This window comes from Asparagus officinalis, chromosome 3 (genome assembly GCF_001876935.1).
Source record: "Asparagus officinalis chromosome 3, Aspof.V1, whole genome shotgun sequence".
Taxonomy (NCBI): Eukaryota; Viridiplantae; Streptophyta; class Magnoliopsida; order Asparagales; family Asparagaceae; genus Asparagus; species Asparagus officinalis.
This window is the reverse complement of record NC_033796.1, coordinates 9,628,218-9,634,550: the sequence shown is the minus strand read 5'-3', so window position 1 is coordinate 9,634,550 and position 6,333 is coordinate 9,628,218. Positions and strand designations below refer to the sequence as shown.

General features: G+C 48.4%; 1 protein-coding gene across 1 annotated transcript in view; it reads right to left on the bottom strand.

Moving 5' to 3' along the window:
- LOC109832904 overlaps window positions 1-6,333 on the bottom strand; it is a 14,630-nt gene that overhangs the window by 2,079 nt on the left and 6,218 nt on the right. The gene's annotated exons all lie outside the window — the stretch shown is intronic.

The following is a 6,333-nucleotide window of genomic DNA, read 5'->3' as shown; positions in this document are numbered from 1 at the left end:
CGACACCAGAGCCAACTAGGGGCCTCCCAGCAAGGCAAGAGTAGCAGAGAGACCTCCGAGAGTCGACTTCCGCTCCAATCAGTCCGACAGGAGGGACAGAAGGAGGGAGTCGGCGCCCAGACCCGCTCTCACGGTTCTCAACACCTTTCTAGGCGAAACCCTCAACATGATCTGGAAGGAGGGACACCTTAATGAGCCCCCTCCCAAGATGAGGTCGGATTCTCGGAGCAGAGATACTAGGCAATACTGTAGATACCATAGGGATCACGACGATCTCACCAATGATTGACAGATACTACAGAGGGACATAGAAGACCTGATACAAAGGGGTATCTGAAGAAGCTTGTCTCGCAGAGAGACAGAAGAGAAGCCGCCCCAGCCAAGGCCGACAGGAAGTCTCCTTCGCGATCACCTTACCCCCGACCACAGCAGGACAGTCGACCCCTCGAGGCCAGTCATAAGGGGGGTCATCAATACTATTAGCGGCGGCCCCACAGCAGGAGGGTCATTCAACAACACTCAGAAGAGGTACGCTAAGCGAGCATTGCGAGTCGATGTGTGCGACAAAAAATTCGAGATTGGAAGAACTCACCTCCTTCAGTGACGCCGACCTGAAGGATGTTGAGACACCCCATGATAACCCTATCATCATAACGACAAAGATAGATAGTTTCTAGGTGAAGAGAATCATAGTCGACACAGGGAGCTTCGTGGATGTCTTGTATATCGACGCCTTCAACCAGATGGGCATTGACAAGTCCCGACTGCAGCCATGTAAGAGCCCCCTCATCGGATTCACCAGACATCATAACCTGCCCGAAGGGATGATCACTCTCCCCCTGACGGTCGAAGAATACCCCCAACAGTCCACTATCCAAGTCTAGTTCTTGGTGATGAACCTCAAATCAACCCATAATGTCATCTTAGGCCGAACCACCATCCACCGCTTACGGGCCATCCTTCCCACATATCACCAGATGCTGAAGTTCCTGACTAATAATTGAGTCAGAGTCGCCAGGAGCAACTAAAGAGAGGCCATGTCCTGCTACCTGCTCTCGACTAGGGCAAGGGGGTGCAAGAGACCATGCTTATTGAGAAGGTCTGCCTCCAGATGGAGAAGGTAATAGAGTGCCAGAGAACGACTCCAGTGGAAGAGCTGCAGGAAGTACCGATTGATCGAGAAGGCAAGAAGACGGTCAAGATCGGTTTCAGCCTCGTAGAGTCCTTACTGGGAACTTTGATTGAGTTTTTGCTGACGAACACTGACATATTTGCCTGGGTACCCGAAGATATGCCAGGGATCCCTCCGACGTGATAAGCCACGAGCTGACAGTCGACCGGCACACCAAGCCGGTTTCACAGAAGAATAGACATCTCGGCCCTGAGAGACAGAAGGTGGCCGCTGATGAAGTTGAACGACTCCTTAGACATGGTTTCATTAGGGAAATACAGCACCCGAAATGGCTGGCCAACATTGTGTTAGTGAAAAAGGCTCTCAACAAATGAAGAATGTGCGTAGACTTCATTGACCTCAACAAAGCATGTCCCAAAAATAACTACCCCCTCCCTCATATCAATTGGTTGACGAGAGTGCTGGACATGGGTTGCCCAGCTTCATGGACGCCTTCTCCGGCTACAACTAAATCTTCATGGCGAAACATGATCAGACACTGTTTTAAATATCGGCCGATAATCGATATTATCGTCCGAGTTATCGGATTTGGGAGCTCTCCGCTAGGATAAATTGGATTTTTAATCGGTTATCGTTTTTCTAGGTTTATCGGCGATTTATCGACGTTATCGGCACTTATCGGCCGATAAGTAAGACTTTTTTATCGGGATTATCGGCTAATTTTGACTAACATTATATTTTTTTCAAGGCTATGATGCAAGTTTCGCTTCTACAATTGGTAAATGATTCCAAACATGATGATTTACATTTTGGTATGTTTATATTTCATTAAGCATGATTAGATTATATTTTTTAATTGTTATATTATATATACACATCATCCAGTATATCATCCGATAAATACTACTTATCCCCAATATATCCCCGATTTCCGCTATCCGATAAGGATTTTGGCCGTCTGATAAATCCCCGATAACTGATATTTAAAACCTTATGATCAGAAGAATACCTCTTTCATCACTGACCAGGGAACCTATTGCTACAGGATGATGTTGTTAAGTCTCAAGAACGCTGGGGCCACCTATTAGAGCTTGTCAACAAGTTCGACTGTAATCTAGAGGCCTATGTGGATGACCTCCTGGTGAAGTCAAGACAGGCGTCGACCCACATATCAGATTTGGAAAAGACATTCTTTGTTCTCCGACACCACCGCATGAAGCTCAATCTAATCAAGTGCGTCTTTGGGGTACAATCAAGGAAGTTTCTTGGGTTCATGATAACCTAGAGGGGCATCGAAATCAATCCGAAGAAGATAGTCGCTATAGAGCGACTACCCGAACCCCGCACATTGAAGGATGTCCAAGAACTGAACGGGAAGATAGTGGTATTGTGTCGTTTCCTCACCAAATCTGCCGAGAGGAGCCTTCCATTCTTCAAGACATTAAGGGGAAGCAAGGAGCTGAAGAAGAACATGAGCTGGGTAGCCGAATGCAGCGCGGCTTTTTAAGACCTCAAGGCATACTTGAGCACCAAGCCCCTGCTGAGACAGCCCATATGATGGGAAACTTTGTACCTATACTTGGCCATCTCCCCTAGAACTGTCAGCTCCATTCTAATTCTAGAGGAAGAGAACATCCAGAAGCCCGTGTACTATGTCAGCCAGATCCTGAAAGCGAGCGAGCTCAACTATTCTCTTATAGAGAAGGCTACATTCATCCTCATCACCACCGCAAGGAGGCTCCGCCCCTACTTCCAAGCTCATTCAATAATTGTGCAGACAAATCTGCCCCTAAAGAAAACACTTGGCAGTCCCACAACCTCTGGAAAAATGGTCGTTTGGTCAGTCAAACTCAGCGAGCATGGTGTGCAGTTCGAGCCAAGGACAATGATTAAAGTTCAAGCATTGGCTGACTTCCTCATCGAGTCGACTTCGCCAGGCAGGAGGCTCCAACGCCTCCAGCAGTCCAAGCGTCTGCCCCACAGACCCGTCGCACCCTAGCATATGATTCATCAGAGTTCGCCTCTTGGAGGCTATTGAAGGTGCACGGATCCTTCGGAGAAGCCGACAACGGAGGTGGAGTGTTCCTACGCAGCCCAGACGGGTCGACGCACGAGCACTCCATTGTTTTTTTGTTTTTAGGCCTCAAACAATGAGGCCGAATATGAAACTCTCATGGCTGGTCTTCGGGCAACCCTAGCGCTAAAAGCTAAGCGTCTCTACATATTGGCCGACTCCTACTTATCGTCCATCAAGTGAATGGGCAATTCACGGCAAAAGATTGAAGAATGATCATGTACCTGAAAGTGGCTAAGTAGCTATTAGTCAACTTCATTGACTTCAAGATAGCCCAACTTCCCCACGCCCTCAACGCATGGGCGGATGCCCTCTCCAAGCTCGGATCAACAAGTTCAGGGAGCAGCTCTAGGCCCATCTACGCTGACACCCTTGAGCATCCCAGCATCTCGAAGCTTCCAGAGACAGTATGCAGACTGAGACACCCATAGTACCATGTTGGATGGACCCCATCATCCTTTATCTAACGTAGGGCACCCTACTCGAGAACGTCGCCGAAACCAAGTGTCTGCAAAAGAATGCTTGCCGCTATCTCATGATCGACGATCAACTCTATCGGATGTCGCATTCTAGCAACAACATGAGGCATTATCTTCAGTGTCTCTAGCCATCAGAAGCCAGTTATGTTCTCATGAAGATTCATGAAGGAACATGCGGGAATCACCCAGGGGCCAGAACCCTCCCGCAAAAAGTCATTCGCCAAAAATACTATTGGCCCACCATCTTAGTCGAGTCCAGACGACTTGTTTCCCTGTGCAAGAAGTGTCAGTTCTATTCGTCCATCCCGCGAGCAATAGCCACTGAGTTCACTACGATTCTGAGTCCAATCCCATTTGCTCAGTGCGGGTTAGATTTGTTGGGTCCCCTCCCTATAGCTTCTGACAATGAAAGTTTCTAATCGTGGCAATTGACTACTTCACCAAATGGATCGAAACTGAGCCCTTAGCTAAGATAGGTGAAAGCAATGTCACAAATTTTGTTTGAAAGTCCATCGTCTGTCGTTTTGGTGTGCCCCTCTCCTTCGTGATAGATAACGACACTCAGTTCAACAGCGGAGGCTTCCGAAGCTTTTGTGAATAATACAATATCCATCTCAAGTTCTCCTCGGTCGCCCACCCTAAATACAATGGACTACCGAAAGCTGCCAACAAATGCATTCTCCAAGCTCTAAAGAAGGTGGACGACGCAATTGGAAATTGAGTCGACGAGTTACCGAGTATTCTGTGGTCTTACCGCATAACTCACAAGAACTCGATGGGGGGGAAACTCCCTTCAAGCTAGCCTATGGAGCCAAGACGGTCACCCCAGTGAAAGTCGGCATTATGCCGACAATTCGACTGCAACTATTTGACGAAGACAATTCAGAAGGGCTTCGGGTTAGACTTGACCTCCTGGATGAAGACCGAGAGTAAGTGCTTAGGTCCCACATCATCAACCAGCAGCGGATCGCCTGATACTACAACAGCAAGGTCTGACCTATGAGATTCAGCATAGGTGATCTCATCCTACGCAAAGCCGCTTTCAACAAAGATATCCGGCGAGGCAAGCTGGCTCCCAACTGAGCGGTCCCCTACATAATTTTTGAGGAGTTGCGAGCAGGTAGTTATCGGCTAAGAACCCCAGATGGAAGGATCCTGTAGCGTCATTGGAATATTGAACATCTCAGAAAATACTTTCAGTAATCTTGTACAAAATTTTATTCGTTATAAAAAGAAACCCTTTTGAATCTGCCTCTTGTGTAGCACTCTCGTAGTGCCAACTCTATGCAGGAATCCTATGCTCTTGGTGGTGCCTCCACAGGATAAACCAATGCACACTCGTCAGGCAGTCTGCTCCCACTTTCATATCTCGACCACCATAACCGGGCAAAAAGATCTACACGTCCTCATTAAGACCTAGACACCCAATCTCCGGGTTGGCATTTGCCGAAAAGACTTAGGCATCCTCATTAAGACCTAAGCACCCAACCTTCGGGTTGTTATTTGTCAAAAAGACCTAGGCGTCCTCATTAAGTCCTAAGCACTCCAACTTTTCGGTCGTCTTCAACAAAAAAGACCTAAGCGCCTCGCCGCCAACAAAATAAAGGACAAGCCGTTCGACTCACCCCACCAACACTCGAGTCGCCCATACACAACCAACTCACTGCAACTAACTCGTAATCTCTCAATCAAGATGAAGCCGTAAGCGAACGAAAGCTAAAACAATGAGTAAATGAAAGCACACAAGGTGGTATGACGAAGTCCAAATTTTTATTCCGTCTTTAAGAAATTTTACATCTACATCAGTATTTACAAAAGGAAAAGAGGAAAAGATACAAGCTCTCATGCCTCTCGGTTAAGGTCGAGAGTGGGACTTGGAAGACCCGCGGGCCGACGACAGCATAAGCGGTTGAAGGAAGGGCAGGAGGGACGTCTATATGGTCGCCTCTTGCCTCATCGTCATCACTCCTGTCATCCAAGGCTAGCATCATCCCCCCTCCACTCGCCTTAATTTCCCTCAAAAGATCGAGACAGCAGAAAACTTGGGGAGGGTACAGATAATCCGGTGTGGGTCGAGAGGCGGAGGGAAGCAATGAGGCCTGATAGTCAACACCAGCCTTACAAGCCAAGGCCGCCTCGTTTTTTCCTAAGGGACCATGGCGCCAATCATTGACCACCTACACTTTGTGCTCCTCCAAGTCCAAGCTGGCGAGTCAACCCTCCAAGTCCAGGATGTTCGTTTTAGAAGCCTGGTGCGCCGATCGCTCCTTCTTGAGGTCCAACTTCAAGTTCCCGACCAAGAGATGATCCGACCGAGCACTCTCCTGAGCCACAACCTTTTGGCACCTTTCGAACTCGGCCTTTCGCTCCAAGGAGGCAATGTGACCATCCCGCTCGGTGATCCCTTACTGGAAACGGCCAACATCCTCCTTAAGCTTAGCCACTTCACCCTGGAACTTCCTGATAGAGGTCGTCTGCTTAGCGTTGTGCGACTGCTACCACTTGATGAGGCTGTTTTTCCTCTTCAGCTCCTGGGGCCACCTAGCTTCATTATAGCTATGCTCAGCCTCCAGAGCCACAATCCTCTTCTCCGCCTCCTCCGCCTATGAACCGGGGCGGCATGAGGCTCCATGTCAGTCGACTCAGCC